Source organism: Canis aureus, chromosome 8 (genome assembly GCF_053574225.1).
Source record: "Canis aureus isolate CA01 chromosome 8, VMU_Caureus_v.1.0, whole genome shotgun sequence".
Lineage (NCBI taxonomy): Eukaryota > Metazoa > Chordata > Mammalia > Carnivora > Canidae > Canis > Canis aureus.
In genome coordinates, this window is record NC_135618.1 from 11369710 (window position 1) to 11389453 (window position 19744).

The 19744-nt window shown below is 41.0% G+C and overlaps 1 protein-coding gene and 2 long non-coding RNA genes across 36 annotated transcripts in view; 1 reads left to right on the forward strand and 2 right to left on the reverse strand.

The window, feature by feature from the left end:
• Positions 1–4502, reverse strand: part of LOC144318017 (uncharacterized) — a 56655-nt gene extending 52153 nt beyond the window's left edge. For 2 of the 4 annotated variants that reach the window (XR_013383879.1, XR_013383880.1), the window contains exon 1: positions 4392–4460. This is a non-coding gene — a long non-coding RNA (uncharacterized LOC144318017). Of the gene's footprint in view, positions 1–2841; positions 2898–4391 lie in introns of all 4 variants that reach the window. The other 2 variants (XR_013383881.1, XR_013383882.1) reach the window with 2 other exon arrangements.
• A 5739-nt stretch (positions 4503–10241) lies between these two features.
• On the reverse strand, positions 10242–12927 carry LOC144318329 (uncharacterized). Its single transcript, XR_013384181.1, has 3 exons — positions 12660–12927; positions 12207–12505; positions 10242–10680 (listed from the first exon to the last, which is right to left on the reverse strand). It is a non-coding gene; the product is annotated as an uncharacterized LOC144318329 (long non-coding RNA).
• Positions 11896–19744, forward strand: part of ADGRL2 (adhesion G protein-coupled receptor L2) — a 619232-nt gene continuing 611383 nt past the window's right edge. For 9 of the 31 annotated variants that reach the window (XM_077905166.1, XM_077905173.1, XM_077905168.1 and 6 more), the window contains exon 1: positions 11900–12225. The gene's annotated coding sequence lies outside the window, so the exon portion shown is untranslated. Of the gene's footprint in view, positions 12226–19744 lie in introns of all 31 variants that reach the window. The other 22 variants (XM_077905176.1, XM_077905183.1, XM_077905197.1 and 19 more) reach the window with 5 other exon arrangements.

Consider the following 19744-nt stretch of genomic DNA (forward strand, 5'->3'; position numbering starts at 1 on the left):
AATATTTATCTTCATGGGATTCCTAACACTGGTTCAACAACACTCTAGAATTGAGCTCCTAGAATCTATAACATTCTCCAAGCAAATTTCATTTTTATTTGCTCTTTTTAATATGAATTACCAGTTAGATTTATTAAGCATGTACTCTGTGTCAAGCACTCTGGGCTCTGGATATTAGGCCTTGGGTATAAGAAGATTAATAAAAACTATTCATTCCTTGATGAATGCATGTTCTAGTAACATAGACGGAACTATAAATAGATAAATGGTGATGTAGTCTATTAAGTGTTATTACTGAGGTAAAAATAAACTGTGAATACACAGAGGACACTACCTTGCTGAGGGAAGATCACATGCAGAATTGAGCACTTCACTTTTCACTTGTCATTTCACATCTCTAACGCATACTAGCATCCAGGAAAAAAATAATTTCATGTATCACAAATCCTATAAGGTTGTAAAGGTAAGATAGTAGACTGGCTTCAATAACATCCTAAAGACATTGAACTATATGCTATAGCAATGGGAACCCACTGAGAGTGTGTAAGCAGAGGAGATACTTGATCATAATTACCTTACCTCATTGATACCCCTAGACCAGGCCTCTCCTCTGAGCATCTGATTCATAATCCAACAGCCTCTATTATTTACTTCTCTACTTGGATGTATCACGGATTTTGCAAACACAACGTATTCAGACTTCTTGATTTCTTTCTAATCTATTTCTTCCCTTAATCTTTGCTATCCCTGACAGTGAGTGACATGACCATCTACCCACGGCCTTAGAAGCCATTTTGAGGTCTTCCTTTCTCCTTATCCCCCTTCACCACATCCTTTAATTTTTCTACTTCCAGGTTGTATTTTGGATCTGTCCTTCCTACTTTATTTCCATTACTATCATCCAAGTCCACATTCATGCTACATGTTTACTATGACAAAGATCTCCTCCTGGGGTTTCCCACTTGAATGTATGCCTTTCTCCAGGACATCCACTATAGCAGCCAAGAGTCCTCCACTTTTTGATACTGTAGCACCTAGTTTATATACTTCATGAAACATATTGCAGCCTGTAATCAGATAGATGATAATGATGCATGATAGATAGATAGGTAGGTAGATAGATAGGCAGAAAGGAAGACAGATGGCTGTTCATTGCTCCTTTAATGGTTGCCTCCCCTATTATACCATTACACTGCAACCTCCATGGGGTCTCTTTTATCCACTGTATCCTCAACATCAAAGTGCTCAATGGACTTTTGTTGAATGAATGAAATATCTTTCTCTTTTTCCATCATTTTTCCTTTGAACTTACGTAACTAATTTTCATATACTTCCAAGCTATTTTACTTAGATGTCTAAAACTTCCCTTCCCTACCACTTTTTACTAGGCCCAAAGAAAAGTAGAAGAGATAACATTTTATCCACCCCCTTTCTTTTTTTCTTTTCTTTTTTTTTTTAAGATTTTATTTATTTATTTGACACAGAGAGAGAGTGCACAAGTAGGCAGATCAGCAGGGAGCCTGATGTGGGGCTCAATCCCAGGACCACATGATCATGACCATGATCATGGCCAACGCTTACCCAACTGAACCACTCAGGCGCCCCTATCCACCCCTTTCCACTGCAAAGCTAAGAAAGCAATATTTTAGGGCATTTGCAAATGCTGTAATGTGTTTTTTAACTCCCATTGATCACTGGATTTCTTATAAACCTATCTATGACCAATTTCTAGATTTCCTGGAATTTTTACTTAAATAGATACCCATTTATTCTATCATCAAAATGAGGCAGATAGTTAAGTTTGCTTCTCTATTTTCATGTCTTGAGCAAAATGAAAAACAAATAAAACTTCCATTCAAACAGTTTTTAAATATATAAGCAATATAGGTAACTTTTCATTGCAAGTACACATAAACATTTTTCTTGTGTTATTTCATTCCCAGCTTCTAGCCAAAAAGGAAAAAAGACTATTCTTGCAATCTTTGCAGAATTTCAAGCCTTAGTCAAAGAAGAAAATCCCAAAAATCTTTTCAGAAATCCTATTTGGGCGCTATTCCCAGCCTAATTTTGCAGACCAAGATGTTTGGGCAGTTCTGGTATGCCAGGGATAAGCAGTTGAGGATTTTTATCTGAATCAAACCCAAACTCCAACCTTAATTAAAATACCACAACATTGTTTAACTCCTTGACTATGTTAGACATTGGTTTAGTTGAACTAATTCCACTTCTGGAATACAGTCTCTCATTTATGTTCCTGCTGATTGCTTATATTTTCATTTCAGCTCTCCCATTGCTTTTCAAAGGATAGCAGTATTGTCTCAGTTTTTGTTGCTATGCAAACATCTCTGGAGCTACATAAAGAAAACAAAATTACTAAAGCCGGATTACATAGATATGGTAACGGAAACTTCTGGAACCTTCTGTTTTATCCATTTTTCCTCCTCTGGTGACTGAGGATAGTGCAAAAGATGTCTTGTGACACTTTATTTATATTGTCCTATACATTTTGGAGAAAGGAATACTGACTTTATATACATAAATTGGCAAGTTGCATTAAATGTTGACATTTAGGTGCATAGTCCCCTATGTAGGAAGCATGAACTGGTAGGATTAGTGCAAACTCTTTATGTGCTTATACCACCAAGTAAATATGTAATTGATGCTTAGAAGTTGCCATTTTGCAGGAATATGCCCTAAATTCTTTGAAATCCCACCAAAGAAAATCAGCAAAGGACACATGTTCTCTGTCCCTCATCCCAAGGCCGCTTTACATGCGTATCCACCGTTTGATCCTATTCCCTTCAAACCTTCTTTAAGCCTCTAAATTTTAACTTGCATTACCTGTTGCTGGCGCTGCTGCTATTCCCTCATTACTATTTCACTGGGAGTTCTGGAGCCTGGTATGAAGTCAAATACAAAGTGACAAGTGAAAACCAAGGGGTTTCAAAGTACAAATTGTATATGATCTTCTTGCCATAACAGAACAGTGTCATTGTCCTGTAAAATTAGAGAATCTACTCTTCTACTCCAGAGAATTAGCAGTATGACTGCTAGTCGACAGCTAATAGGAATTCTGGAGAGATCTGGAAGGTTCCCTGGGAGCAGAAGTAGGGAGTTCCTAGATTTCCCATATACTTTCCTCAACTCATTGTATCATTTATTAAATTGAACAATTATTTACTGGCCATCTCAGGCAAAAAGCAATGAGAAAAGTTCACAGATTTCTCTCTTATGGAGCTCGGATTCTACTTGGGAAGATACTTAACAAACAAATGGCAATGCTGTAGAGAGAAGGAAGTCAGCAAAGGAAGACAGGACTGAGCTGAGAGTGGGAATGTTGGGCAGCAAATGGCATTTTGATGGAGTGATCACTCTACAATCACCACATAAAAGACATTTCATAAAAATCTTGAGCCATGCGGACAAGGTATCTCAGAGAAGGACATGCTAGATAGAAGGGACAGTTAATTAAAGGACTTGAAAAAGGCACCTGCCTTATTATATCTACAAAGATATAAATAAAATCACATTCACAGGTTCTGGAGGTTAGCATGTGAACATATCCTTTGTGGGTCCACTTTCAATCTGTTACGTGGAGTTCTGAGTAGAGAGTGGCAAGATCTGACTGGTGTTTTAGCGGGTTCATTCTAGTTCCTGTGGGGACAATGGACCATAGGGAGGCAGGACAACTGCACAGTAGAATCCGATAGACCATAGGCCACAAAGTGACAATTCAAGTGAGTGTGTAACCTGTACCTGAACAGGTGAGAAGTGGTTGGATTCTGATCAGATTTTAAAAGTACAGATGACAGAATTACAAAAGACTTTAGGTGAAATGTAAAATAAAAGATAGAGTCAAGGGTGAATCCAAGGTCTTGGATCTAAATATTTGTGAGTCACTTTTTTTTAAAGATTTTTATTTATTTACTCACGAGAGACACAGAGAGAGAGGCAGAGGCATAGGCATAGGCAGAGTCATAGGTAGAGGGAGAGGCAGGCTCCCCGCAGGGAATCCAACATGGGACTCGATCCCAGGACCCTGGGATCACGACCCGAGCTGAAGGCAGACGCTCAACCACTGAGTCACCTAGGTGCCCCTATGAGTTACTTTTGATATACATGGTAGAACTGTCTCCTTTTCTATAAAGCTTTTTATATTTGGGGGTCATGGTCATGTGCTAGCTGTTAGTCCTCGTCTATCAGGTCTCAGGATGGACTTTATTTTCCTCTGGCGGCCTTCTCTGACTTCAGTAGTTTAGATCAACATGTCTCTATGCTCTGCACCCTACGTTTATCCCTATTATAACTCTTTAGTAATTTGTTTTAGTTTGCTTTTTCAAACTACCAGAAGTTAGTGACTTGACACAAACAAAAACATGTAGTTAGCTCACAGTTTTACAGCTTGACCACCGCCTTATCTTGACTGTGCTTCTGGTCTAGGCCATGGACTACTGGTCTTGTCTGGACTTGCTCATGCAGCCACAGTTACCTTATGGGTCAGCAGGGACTGGCTGACTCATAATAGCCTCAGGTGAGATGGCTGTGATGACTGGGGTCTCTCTCTATGTGGTCTCTCATCCTCCACAGGCTGGACAAAGCAGTCCAAGGGTTCCAAGAGTGTGAGAGTGAAAGCTGCAACTACATTCAGAACTGGCACAATTTCTCCTCCAGTATTAGTCAAAGCAAGTCCCAAAACCAGTCCAGCATCCAAGGATGAGGAAACAGACCTCCCCTACCTATAGGAGAAGTTACTAAGTATTGCTGTGATTTTTGCAATCTACAGCATCACTTAATACAATTGCTTATTGTTGTGTCTCTCTTCCCTACTAACTACCCCATAAGCAGGGACACAAGGCTCTCCTGTTTCCTGCTGTATCCTAAAGCAATAGGTGCTGAACACATATTTTTTAAAGAAATGAAGGAGTGAAAGGATGAGTGAGAGAATCAGTTGATAGATAAACTAAAATGCAAGTCAGTCTGCACTTCTCAGGATCACTTTTTTTATAAATTTTTTTTTATTTATTTATGATAGTTACACAGAGAGAGAGAAAGAGAGAGAGAGGCAGAGACATAGGCAGAGGGAGAAGCAGGCTCCATGCACCGGGAGCCCGACGTGGGATTCGATCCCGGGTCTCCAGGATCGCGCCCTGGGCCAAAGGCAGGCGCCAAACCGCTGCGCCACCCAGGGATCCCTCAGGATCACTTGATCAGTCTCCATTCTCTTGAATCTGCATCAGAGTCTTCACATACCCAATATCTGCAACCTGCACTTACAGGTAGGGTAAATTATTGCTTCAAATCAAAAATCTGAACTAATGTGGGCATTCACAAGAAATGGCCAAAACAAGCATTATTTATAAATTTTGTTTAAACATGATATATATTTGGGATGCCTAAGTGGCTCAGTAGTTGAGTGTCTGCCTTCAGCCCAGGGTGTGATCCTGGAGACCTGGGATCGAGTTCCACATCGGGCTCCCTGGGATGAGCCTGCTTCTCCCTCTGCCTGTGTCTCTGCCTCTCTCTCTCTCTCTCTCTGTGTCTCTCATGAATAAATAAATAAAATCTTTTAAAAAAATATGATACATATTCAAAACAACTCTTTAAAGGAATTAGATACTCATTAGCTTTACATTAACCTAGAACAATGATTTGTTTTAGATTGTTTCTGGAATAGTTGTATTCACATATGCAAGTTAACAATACACTTACTTGAGTTGTAGCGGGTGTCATACAGACCCATTTTTCTTTCAGGTTTAGAGTTCAGGTAAATCTCTTCTTTGCATGAGTCACACAGGTCTCCTTTGAAAGGCCTTGTAGAAACAAAAGTTTTTCGAAAGGATTTTTTTGTTCTTCACTGATGTTCATCTTAGAACCTAATGCAAAGGATTCATCAAAGGTGATATGCCTTTATTGTTAAACAGTGCTGTTGTCTGGGAAACTCCAAGTGTTTCATAAATGGAATATAGAGGCAAGTTGTTACCCTTTTTGCAGTGGAAACATATAAGTGCCTTGGTGATAGAGATAAGAACTGAATTTAAAACCTCAGTGCTCAATTATTTTCACTAATGACTTCATTCCCAAAGGCCCATCCATTTTTCTCTGTTACTCTATGCACCGTGAAGAAATTACACTATTGAAGGAGAGCAGGTTTGGTCACCCCAAAATGTAACCTTGGAGTGAGGATTATTTTGAGTGAAAGGCAATCAAACCCAGGAAAAGCTCTTTACTTCTCTATCAACTGCCTAAATTTACATTGGAAAGGGGCCTGTACCGGGAAGATAGCCATCAACAGAGACAAGTTTTTATTTTTTTATCTACTAAACATCTTGTATCTTCATAACAGAGCAACTTTTACCTTCCAAACACCTCCTCTGCCTTTCTGTAACGGCCTTCCTTCTCTTTGTAGCCCCAATCCCCTACTCCTTTCTTTAGCTCAGGATGTTATATGCGCCTCAATTGCCGGACTGCCTTTGGGACTCACATTTTTATAAGGTTCCTGTATGTAGGAAATTAAATTTGGTTAATCTGTCTTGGATCAACTGAATTATTCGACCACACGAAGAACCTAGAGGAGAAAAGGAGAGTTTCTCCTCCCCTAATCTACCTACCTCCTTTACGCTAACTCCTTTTAGACTCTTACATCTTTCAAACCCTCCTTAAGGCGAACTTCTTTCAGCACTGAACCTGAACGTCTTCCAGAGCCTTATTGATCTACATACATCAACATGTTGTTTGTGCTGATTGTCTGTCTGCTGCAGTTAGCCTAATAAGCCTATTGGACTGTTCAGTTCTGTGTTTGGTAGTGCTTGTGTTTTGGACTCAGTACCTCCGAGGTGTGGAAACACAGCAGCAACGTGAGAAGCCATTCAGTGAGAGCAGCTCCTGGAGAACCTTTAGCTTTCCGAAGAATCTACTTTTTCCCAAGACCCAAAACATTCAGGGAAGTAAAGACACAGTGAGGAGCTTTCTAGGAGTCCTATCGATAAATGAAGAGTAAGAGTCCAGGTCTTTGGAAATGGAGGGGAAGGAGAAATAGGAATAAGAGAAAAGGAAGAAAAGTTGGTACTACATCAAGTGACTAGATTGTTGACTGTTAGGAACTTGCATCTGCTGGGCACTGGACACTGGGAGAGTTAGGGGGTCTCAGTGTTCTAGGAGAGACTCAAGCCTGCAGAAGTCACATGCCGGGGGAGGCAGGGTTGGGCAGGGAAAGCCTCCAAGGAGTCCTGCACTGGGCAACCCAAACAGGCTTAAGAGCCCCATTACATTTAGTCATTGTCTAAGGGTTGCGTGAGGAGGGGGGATGGTGGCAGTGCTAATGGCTGGTGGCTCCCTTCACCCCTCATAGCAGAACCCCAAGGTTTTCCTCGGAAGGAGATCCAAGAGACACACCTTGGCTGCCACAGAACTGGACATAGTTTAAAAATATTGGGAAAAGGGCTGAATGCTGGACTAACCAGAACTCTTGTCACCTCTGTTGGGTGGGTGGCAGCCGGCGGGAAGACTGCAATCGAAAGATAATTTAAAAGAATCCTAATGTATTCAGTCATTCTGTTAATCAGTATAATTTCTTAATCATTTGTGGTTTGCGTGCCCTTTTTGGAGGTTTTGCTTGTCATTGTGTTTATGGGAAATTGACAGTTATTAATTGTTTTTAAACTTGAACCAGTCCTTATTAGAATTCAAATATATTTCCCACTACTGGGTCCAATATCTGTGTAATCATTTATCTTACAGTGAATTTTACTGTAAGTGTAATATTTACAAGAAGCAATTTGTCATTCTTGGGTTAAGTATAGAAACTTCGATATTTTCTGGATAAATGTGTCAAAATAACTAAGATTCAAGCAACAGAAGAGAACAGGAAGCTTATGAAATGGCCTTTTATATTAGAGTTGGGAGGTTTGCTATCTGGTTTGACTCCGTTATCGTTACTGTTTTTATAAATATGATTTTCCAATTATTAACCATCATTAGTATTAATGGCATTAATGCTGGTAATCTGTCTCACTAAGGATTTCAAAGTGCTGTATTTTTTTTTTATATGCTAAATGAGTTCCAGGGCTCCAGCAGTGATTCCCACCCTGATTTGCTACATCCCAAAGTCTCCAAACACAATTAATTTTAATTCATAGATGAAAATGCCATTCAGCACTTTAGGTTACGGAACGGGGTAGCAGACCCTCACAAACGATTTTGGAATATTTCAATTCCCTAAAGACTTAAATCTCTAATCTAATTGGCAACACATCCTCCCTGCCTCACCAGGGATAGCACTCCTTGTCATTTAAACGTTGTCCTGTGTGTGTGTCCTCAGGGCTGGGGAGCCTGGATGAATGCATGCACAAGGCATGAGGAGACAGAGGAGGGACAAGGGTCCAAGGCTGAGGCCCAGAGGGACAAAGGATCTGTCGTGCTTGCGCCCTGTGTCTCCTTCCTGTGACCTGCTCTTCAGTTCTTTCTCCCGCTGCAGTCACATCTCTCCACATTTCCCACTCATCCTTCTATCCTGTGCTCTGAAAAATCAATTGACTTCTCCCCAGCTGGTTGTCTCTCTCAGGCTGCCCTGCCTCTGGACCCGGGTTCGCTCCACCTGGCGCACACCCGCAGCTTGGCCAGCTCCCCTTGCTGGTCCAACAGCGCCCACTCTACCTTCAAGAGTCACATCAAGCATCGCCTCATTTGTAAAGGCCTTCTTCATTACTGCAAATGTGCTTTGCCTTGCCTTCTTCCCTCTCCACCCTTTTCTTTGGACAGATGTCCAACATTAGAATCAGTCTGTTTCCACGCTTGCTCCCATCATCTCCAATAAAAATGAGAGCAAGGACCATCTATTTTGAGGTAGGCAGCCTGTGGCCCTTGCCAACAAAACGCTCGATGGGTGTGTGGCGCATGGATGAATGGATGAAGGAGCCCGTGTCCCTTGCCCCAGTGCACCAGGGGCGGGCACCTGCACGTCACTCTCCGAGTGCCCGCTGCAGGCTCTCTCACGTACTGGCAGATCCGGGTGCACCCAAGCGCAGGTAGAGCAGCACCCTTGGTAGGATCTCACCCCCACACACTGTCTGGCATATACAGATGAGCTTTCTCTCCACCTTCGCTGAAATCTGGCTTTTCCTTGGCATTGCTGGTCTTCAGCTAGTTACTAGAAGAAAGTCTCTCTGATAGAATAATTAAAATAACTATGAATTCATGTGTTGCTCTAAGTGTAAACTTGTTAATGTGTTAGTGCTGCCAGTAGTGTGTGCAATTGAAAAAGAGAATGGGAAGCCAGTAAAACATAGAAATAAACGTCTAATGGTGGCATTTCAGGAAATAGGAGAGGACAGATGGGAAGATATTTCTGGACCAGGAGCTTCTGGATGCCCTTCACTTTGTACCACACAAGCCATTTCCTATTCCTGTGCAGAAGGTTGGATCTGCTTGCTACAACACTCTCTAGCTCTCCTGAGAATAGTACTTCTATTTCTGTCTTTTATAAAAAGGTAGAGGCACCGGTCCTTCTGGTTGTCAGGGACCAGGAAGGAGCCTTCTTCATACAATGGCGAGAAAGAGCCAGGAACAGACAAAGAAGTCATCTTTTTTTCCTTCTTCTACAGCCAATAGACACTGTAGTAACACCTCCCAATTCAGAGAGAGACAACCAAGTGCAATGGAAACAGATTTAAAATAATTGAACAATAGCTTACACCGATTAGGTATGTACCCAGGTGCTATCCTCAGCCCTTTCTTTTATGCCTTACAGAAACCATAGAATAAAAGGCATTTTTTAAAAAAGATTTTATTTATTTATTTGAGATAGAGAGAGAGAGAGAAAACACAAGAAGGGGGAGGGGCAAAGGAAAGAGCAGATTCCCTGCCAGGGGGCTCAATTCCAGAACCTCAGGATCATGACCTGAGCTGAAGGCAGACACTTAACGGACTGAGCCACCCAGACACCCCAATAAAAGGTATTTTTTATCTCCACTTTACACACAAGTAACTCGCCCATGGACACAAAGTTGACAATTGTCTGAGTCAGCATTCGTGCCTAGAAAGTTGTGACTCAAATCCTAAACACACTCTCTGGAAGGTACCCCCATACAATGGAACACGACTCCACTGTTATTATAATCCCATATACGCAAGACATTTATGTGATAATTATTTCCTTTTATTTCATGAAGGCACAGAGGATATTACAATTTACGAATCCGATTTTTATTCTAAACAACTGGTATTAGAGAATATAGGTGCTTTGTCATTATTTCTGATATCTTTGATACAAATATTTTTGAAATATCTAAAATATGTACAGGACACTTCCAAAATTTGAGGGGAGGTATTTTAAAGGCTATTATATGGTCCCTGACTCCAGTTTACAATCTGAAAAGTAAGATTAAGACCTCAATAACATTCCAACGCCAATCTGTGTGCAAGCTGTGCCCAAATTGATATCAGGAACCTGAGAACTCACCCATCCACTCAGAGAGCAATCAGGCCATTGGATGTCAGAGACATAAAATAACTGTTGTCTTCACCCTTTTACTTTCAAGCAATTGTTTCCTAAACACTGTTGTAGTCTCTAAATCTTCACCCTTCAGAAATTCCAGATCTTCACTAAATCTCGTGAAACTGTGTGTTGGCATTTTCCTTGAGATTTCTTTGGAAGTATCACTTCTGTCCATCAAGGCAGAGTTCCTGTAAGTATAGTATGTTTAAATCCTTGCTCTTTCCTGACAGCATTTGGGTTCCCAACAGCAGCAAAAAATCTGACTGGTCTCTCTCCTACTCTCTGCAAATACCCCACACATGTGTATGTGGAGAGTTTTAATGTCATTTGTTGAAATATATTTAACCAATGTCATTTGGTTCACACCAAGTTAATAATGGCTTCCCCAAGGCTATGATCAATTCAGTCAACCAGCTGGTTTGACTGATTTTTCCTTTGAATTGACCTAATTGCCTGCCTGTTTGGGCATCTGCAGACACCTTTACACAAAGAGAAGGCAGGCTTCACGTTAACTTGCTAAATGAGGGTTATTCTTGCCTTCTGAGATCTGCCACGGACTTACTGAGTGACCGTTGGCAAGAGTCACAATCCTATTCCACTCCCTCTTTCTCATTTTTAAGATGAGAATAAGGATGTACAAAGCTCTGATGATGCAAATGGAAAAGCACATAATCCTCGTGCGTTTAAAGACACATCTGTATTGTACAGAAAGAAGGATTTCTTCTATTCTGAAATGCCAGCAAAAGACAACACGAAGGGGGTTGTGTTGTGGGGGGGGGGGGTAGAAACCCAATTAACAATCTAAGGAGATTAAAAACAACAAGAACAACAACACAATTCCCTTTCAGTTGTACATTTGGGTCCTTTCGGGGAATTCCTCACTAATAAATACTCAGATAGCTGTTTTCTTTCTGCACTGCGGGACATACCACCTCCTCTTTGGAAGTTCGCAGGGATCTCACTCTCTTTCAAGATAAATCCTCTACTGAACAAACTGTCCACGTTCCTTCCCTGACACACACCGTCCGCCCATCAACTCAAAGCCCTGATCTCATTCAAAACTCCTGCTCATAGGAGATTTCCAGATTGCCCCTCCAACCCCCCCACCACCCACCAACCCCTAAAATCCTGATGGCCAAACAGAAAGCCTTGGGACACGTCCACCTAAAAATCGGGGCAGCCAGAGCATCAGCCAGCCCGGGTGCATTTTTCCCTGTGATTAAGCGGTTCTTAATGACAACGGTGCTTATCTTACAACTGTGACATGAAGAGGGAGCTGTAGCTCTTCGGAGGCCGGGCTGTGCAGGAGCCGCGCAGCCCCCTCTCCCTCTCCCTCTCCCTCTCCCTCCTCTCCCTCTCCCTCTCCTCCTGCGCTGCCCCTCATTCATTCACTCTTCCATCTTCTTGCCATCGTGCCAGCTCAATTTAAATGTATCTGCTCCGTATCTGTTCAAGGGGAGATAATCCATGCAAATCAGAAGCAGTGGCTTTTCCATGCTTGGTTCACAGAGAGGACTCAGCTTTGGGGAGGTCACTCGTTCACAGCCGCTCCTCCCATTATATTTTTCCCCTTATTGCAGAACTGCAATGTGTACACAGTGACTGAAAGGACTCAATTTACTGCAGCTGCTGCCTGGCTTTGCTTGCAACTTTTTTTTTTTTTTTCTTTCTTTCTCTCTCTCTTTTTTTTTTTTTTTTTTATAAAGGAACTTACCTCCATCTGTCTTTTCAAGGTAGGAAGTCTGATTCTTCTAAAGACGTGTGTAATGCCTCCACTGTCGCTCATTATCCAATGTCACTTGAATGCTGTAATATTGTCGCTGGCATCAGGCACAAGCGCTGGGATTCCAGGTGCCTCACGCTTTTGTTACTTAACCGAAAGAGGTACAATTGTTTAAGTGTCGGGTATTGTGATGTTGATTTTCCCTGCAGCCAGCTTCAGTTTTTCCAATGTCAGGAAGGCTGTAGCGTCCACTCTCTAATCTAGAGGTGCAATCCTCCATCAAGTTTTCCCTAGTAAAAAAGAATAAGAATAACAATAATCTCTCAGTATGTTTTAACTTCTGCATCCTGGCCGAGCAGGTAGTCGAGTGTAAAATTCGATCGTGGTAATTTTTGCTTTTTTTTTTTTTTTTTTTTTTTTTTTTTTTTTAACCTCGGCACCTACCTGCAGCGTTTTCTGTGAAAAAGAACTAACTGTCGAAGTGTTTCTAACAACAGCAAGAAAAGGATAGATTTTACTTCATTCTGCTGCAAAGCAAGAAGCTGAAGGCCTTATTGCTAACAGGCCTGTCAAATAGATTTATTCTTCACGATTTACAAATTGTTACTAAGCTATGCAGAAGTATTATAATTAGTCAGGATTCAGTTACTGTGATTGTACATGCGCTTATTTATTGTTTTGAGATTGAAATTAGATTATAAAAAAGTTGAATGTTGCAAGGCTAACAGAAAAGCTTATGCTTGCATTAACATTGTTGGGTGTCATTTTTTTTTAAGGCTGATTTCAATAGCCAAATGGTTACGTTTAGATGAAACATGCACGTAAGAGGCTAACAGATTTGACGATATACATGCTGATTTATGAAGTCAGTTTCTGGGCTGACGTGACTTCGTATGTGTTTCCTTGAAGTTACTTGTAATAATATTTTAATCATTCCTTAGTCATTTCAATTTTAAGACCTACTAAATGCCATAAAATTCTAAACTCAAAAATCTCTTTTTGATTAGTACAAATATAATTATAACATTCCAGTTGCAATTTAGTTTTCAATAAATGTAGTATGTCTTTGAAAGCACCCCCTATTAATATAATTCTACATGTATTACCTTATTTTTCTAAGAAGGCTTGACATGTAGCTATGACAAGACTGTTTAATCTCTTGTTATAGTAGAGAATTGAACACAAACAGTAAACAAAGTTGACAGTCCTGAAAAGAAGAAAAAAATGATCCTCTGGTATACTGAATAGTTCTGATGACATAAATCTTAGATTTCATCTTCCAGGTAGATACTTGTAGTTAGTGGAGTTCAAGGGAAAGAATTTATTATCCACATAAAATATCTCAGTGCCAAAAATGTGCAGTTCTTTTTCTTTTTGATACAGACTCTTCTACTGAAAAAAAAAAATGCACTCTGATTTTTGAGTACAGTACAAGGCATGAAGCCCTGTCATTGTTAGCATAAAGAAGACATCTACACAAGTATTACTGTGCAGAGGGCAATCTTTCTGTCTCTGGCATTTGTTAGGTTACTGTACATAGAATTTAACAGATGAATATGTTCTGCTTCGTGGCATTTTAGTGATCCTATTGGTATGCAGGCTACTCTGCTAGGATAGCAACGGAAAAAAAAAAGGATATATGTTTTATAGCAGTGGGTAATAAAAGCCTTACGCGGGGAGAGAAGAAGAATTTGACTTATTTTTTATGCAGTAATTAGAATTTCTTTAAAACTCTTTGAAATACCGAGTGGTCAAGTAAACTGAGGCTTCTCCAGGGAGGTCTAATTGAATGTATCTGTTCGAATCATGGAGTTGCCCAGAAATATCTTCTTCCCAGACACTGTCACTGGAGGATTCCATTCACATCTTCAGTATTACAGGGAAAGAAATGGAATCGTCACTAAAGGTAGAGGGCGATTGTTTCATATTTAAAATGAGTTTGAAGGGAGCACCCGACGCAAGAAAACCTGAACAGATGGAAAGGTGTGTGAGATTGCCTGGTTGTGTGAACTTGAGACTAGTGTGAAACCAAAGGATGCCCCTTCAGAACAAAGGAACGCCATGCAACACTCTGTCAGCAGTCAAGCTGAGCAGAGATATAAGAAGTGGCCAGGGAGAGCTTTGGGGAAGAGAGAAAATGCGAACAACTAGGCATTCTCTTTTCAACCAGATTGCCAGCATGTGATAGGTATGATGGCATTCCCCCACGGAATCTCAACCCATCATTTCACAGCTATTTCAGAATCACATATTTTATAGACTTTCACATTTGTTTGTAAACCTCCTAGGAAACTCTCCAAAGACCTAATAACTTGTATGCCTTAAATTAGGTTTTACTGTGCATCCTAAATAAAAAGGTCACAGCCTTTCACTCCCATGGGTTTCTTTTGCTTCGTCTGTAAACTTGCCATTCTCCTAGTAACTCATTCCAGCAACTGTTCAAGATAAGTTGCATTTTATTCCATTTTAGTGTGCCTTGCAGCAGAATCTATACAACTGGTAAAACTTGTAGCTGTATATAATACCATGTTGTTATTCCCACCTGGCTCTTTTCTGCTGGTTTTACTGAGTGCAGTTAAAAAGATAAATTATCATCTTAAAGGGATGCTATGGAGGGTGTTAATAAGTTCTCTGCAACTTCGGGAGTGCTCAGTGGTGCCAGAGAAACTTGCATCCCTGCTTGAGGGAAAATGATGTGCTTCATCAGCAGACATTCAATGCCTGTATCATCTGCAGCCACTCAGGATTCCTCAAGAAGGACCGTGTCTTGCCACACGTACTGTCTAAATCCTGAAACACTGCTGCGTGCGGGTTGACCATCAAATTAAGTGGACACTCAGCAGATACTAATTGCTTTGTGTGTATTAATTTAATCCATGCGACGTGGTGAGGTCCTTGGGACCATCATCTTCATATCACAGATCAACACAGTGAGGTATATAGGGAGCGATTTAGCCAAGGCCACACAGTTGTGATAGAATTGGATTTGAACCCATTTATTCTGATATTGGCTCCAAAATATCACACAGCAATGCCTCCCCGGCTAATCAGCTCCGATAACCGATTACAATAAGGATGCCCCCCACCAACAGCTAAAACCTTTCTATTTACCCATGTGTAGTCTTCATTCCAATATCTGATTCCCATGTTTCAACTCTCACCAGAGCCCTTTACTTCTATCTGTACAACCATTAGAGCAGAGGTTTGTTGTTTTAAGTTGTTCCATTTAATGTGTGCCAAGAACATTACAGAACATTTGTCTTTTACCTCAAGGAGTTAAGAACTAAATCAGATCTGTAATCGACTGACTTGTCTACTGATAGCTTTTGAAGCATGCGCCCCCCCCCCCCCCACACACACACCTTTATTTTTTATTTTATTTTATTTTTTTCCTGTCTAAAGAACAAGATTGACATCTCTTTATACGTTTGGAATTTTTCAGTGGTGTAAAGTGTTTGGTAATGATGGAAATTAACCTGAGGCTTTATCTAACTACCTCGCCTTGCAACTCCATTGACGTCCTGGTCACAATTAAAATTTTCATGCCAACAACTGTCGCCATCAGAAAAAAATATGTGTTCTTCTGTCTTGTCTTATCACCCTTCAGAATCTCCTGGGGAGTGAAAAGGAAGCCCTTTTCCTTGCCTTTCTTTCTGCTGGGTGCATCTGAACGAACATTTCCCCCGGTTGAAATACACCCACATATTAGAAAAGCAGGTAAAGAAAACAAATGGAGTGAAAATACATCTTTAAATGGTCGGCCTCTGAAACACTGAAATTGTTATCCGTCCTTATGTTGGAAGGTGTTATCTCCTCAAGGAGAAAAGAGCAAGGACGGGTCCATACAGGGAAGCATCTGTGGCTTTACTTCTGTCTGTTTATTTGGGATAGCTTGAACTGCCTCTCAGTGTTTTTCTACGCAATGTGGGAAGATGAACTATTATACATGTAACTCATAGGAATCTGATTCAGAGACTGTGTTCATTTGACCTCTGAATATCCAGTATGTAATGTAAACAAAAATCTGACCAGCACAACACATAATCAAGAAGCAGAAATGTGGGGAACATGGGGTCAGTAGCAATTGAGCAAGCTACACATTTCTCGAGTAAGGAATGAAAAACAATTTTGATGCCTTTCAGTGATACCAGCATTCTTTTTAGATCTTGTTTGAAGTATCAGGCAGATGGGCTGCCCTATATATCCAGAACCCCTATCTGCTGGCAGGCAGAAAGCCTGAGAACCTATCTTTAAAGTTATTTTAATATATCAGTGTTGCCCGGATTAGCTAAGTTAGACATCGACCATTGGTACAGGAAAGGTTGGGAATTAATTTAAATTTGAGCTTACCCTTCCATCATCTCTTGCTGAGTGAGTTCCTTGGCCTGTGAGACATTCCTTTCAGATTTGATTTCTCCATTACTTGGTTGATATTCCTACTTTGAAAGAAAAAGAGGGGGCGGGAGGAGAACAGGGTATGGTGGTTATGAGCTGTGTGTTGATATAAACAGTCAGAGAAGTTAAAACTGACCTAAAACCATTTGAAGACTGTGTCCCTTGTTGCTAAATTCTTTGGCTGTATGATTGGATTTCCTATCTAAAAAGATGTCAATTTCCTGAAATTAAAAGTAAAATCAGGGATCCCTGGGTGGCGCAGTGGTTTGGCGCCTGCCTTTGGCCCAGGGCACGATCCTGGAGACCCGGGATCGAATCCCACGTCAGGCTCCCGGTGCATGGAGCCTGCTTCTCCCTCTGCCTGTGTCTCTGCCTCTCTCTCTCTCTGTGACTATCATAAATAAATAAAAATTTAAAAAAAAAAAAAAAGTAAAATCAAAAGATTTTTTTTCTCACTGTGGAAAGCTTGTGAGATGTGCAAAAAAAAAAAAAAAAAATTCGGATAAATTAATTCTCAAATGTCTTGGCACCGACCAGACAGTTATCAACATGTCCGAGCTCAAAAAACAAAACTTCACTGGCTAATAAGATCTAAAGTTGGAAAACAAAGCCAACACTTGAAAAAAGCCTTACGCCAGGATTGGAGAGTCAGTTTGTTTCCAGCTCTTGTTATAGATGTTATTTTCCTATCAATCCTCCCAGAAATATTAATGAAGTGCCCTTCCCACAGCCACTGAGACCTCTTCCCTGTCTGTTCAGAGCACCTACAGTTTCCATTACAGAAGCCAGACTGTGTCCCTTTCTCCTATTTCCCTGGTTGTCTTATGGGTCATAGTCTTGTATCCCAAACAGCTTGTAAACTACATAAGGGTAAAAATCATACTTATTCTGCATCCTACACAGAACTCAGCTCAGTGTGAAGGCCAGAGATCAGTCTTGATTAATATTTGAATGATTGATTGAATTTTTTTCAAAATCCAGTTAAGCTTAGGTCGTAGGGATATTTTAAAATTTGTTTCAAGGGCAAAGTGAGGAACATCTATCCATTCAAAACACTTCTCAAGACCTAGCTAGATTCCAGACACGGGGTCCGTGCTCTGATAGCATAGGTAAGTTTACAATTGCTCAATTTTAAAAAATAGCAACAGGAAAAGAGATTATTCCAATAGATAGAATTATATACATCAGTATAGAGCACATATGTGTCATATATATCACATGTAGATGTTTTATATACATATAGATCTGCCTGCTCAGTTGGCACTTAAGAGTACAGGCAACTGATAAGAGAACAAAGTAGAAGGTGAGAGAAGGAGGAGAATGAAAAAGATAAAGGGAAATAAGGCAGAGGATGGTGGGGGAGTGGGGAAGAGAGACACGTCTCGAGGGATGAGGAGGGAAGGGTTTAGAAGATTTTAAAGAACTCAGACCTTGGCATTTCTTATGAACCACAGTTTACAGCTTTTTAACTCCTATCATTAAATCTCCATACACTGTAAGTGGAATAGGAGTAGTAATTAATCTCAAAGAGAAACTATTCTTTGGCCCGAAGCTTTGGCTCCCTGGGAATTGATATACGAAGCGGGGTTGGGGTCCTAAGTAAGGATGAAAGGGAGGAGGATATAAGGTGGCTTTTAAAGCAAACTATAAATAGCCCATCCAAGAAGCTCCCCACACAGGGAGCTTACAACCATAAATCAAATTCTAAAAGGAACTTGGCAAGTTGGGTCTCACTCGGGCAGACATCGACACCTAAGCAGGGTGGAGATGGAGCCCATCGGAGGGGTGGGCAGCTTCAAAGGTGTGACTGTCCCCCAGTGTGCTCCTGGAAAAAGGCTGGGATGCTTGTGGGGTAAGACATAGGTTGCAGGAACCAGTGCTGGAAGAAATGGAACAGGAGAAGCAGTGTGGGGTTCACCAGCCTGGGGCAATAGCAGTGTTCCCCATCTTTCCCCTTTTGGGTCCCAGAACCCAGGGAAACAAAAATCTCCCAGTTCCTCAGAAGCTTCGTTGTGAAGGCCCTGACCACATGCAGCTGGCATTTGGGGGTCTCAGCACCCAGTTGTTTCATTTTTCCACTCTTAGCCGTGGAGCTGGTAAAGATTATCTGTGAGATCCTTCCGGTTCGCAAATGAAAAGCCACTGCATACTGGCTGGAGGATTCTGGTGGCTTCGGAGAGGGACAGAGCAGCCTGCAGGTGACTGTGGATGCAGATTTCTAATCAATGAAAGAGATAGGGGACCATGGTTTAAATCAACATCCTTCTTGGAAAACAAAAATCAAAGGTATTTAAAATCACATGAGCTCTTACAGAGGATGCGTTAATGAAACAGAAAGAGCGCCAGCTTCAGACGGACACACCTGGGTTGGAATCCCAGCTTTTGGCCCTAGTCTTTCATTTCTCGGAGCTACAGCTTCCTCATCTGTGAACTAGGAGTAAGAATTTGCACTTCCCAGTTTTACAGTAAAAAAAAAAAAAAATTAAAGAATTTCTGCTCTATGCCCCCAAACAATGCTGAGCTTGGGAAAGACGTTTGACAGCACTTCCCCACATTCATTTCATTCTCTGTCCAAAATCAAATTTATATTACCCTGGAACCCTCGCCTAGACATAAGTATTTTGGTGTTTAATAGCTTAATTTTAATTTGTAGCTAAAAAAAAAATTAAAAAAAAGAGAGAGAGAGAGATTCGAGGGACAGCAAGGTACTGATCCTGTTACTAAACTAGTATCTGAAAATAGTGAAACTTTAAATTTTTAGGTCTTCTCGTGTGGCAGTGAGGCCAAGCATAGCCATGAATAGCAAATGCTTGAAGAAAGATGCTTCGTATGCTGGGGGTTATATTTGTAATTTTGATTGGAATTAATATTTTCACCTACCTCTGCGGCTCAGGTCCTGACTTAATATCCTTAAGGCCTGATGCCTAATGACCAACATGTGTTAATTTTCACAGCTTTTTAAACGGCCTGCCTGTCAGTGTTCCCGGGCACGTGGGTAATGGGCATTCAGCTGCACAGTTTGCTGAATTCCTTCTGAGCAGGTTCTGTGCAGGCCACCGTGAGTTTCCAGTACCCACGCTCAGAAGCCAGAGTGAGAACTTTTGGAAGGATTGACTATGAACCCGTCAAATATA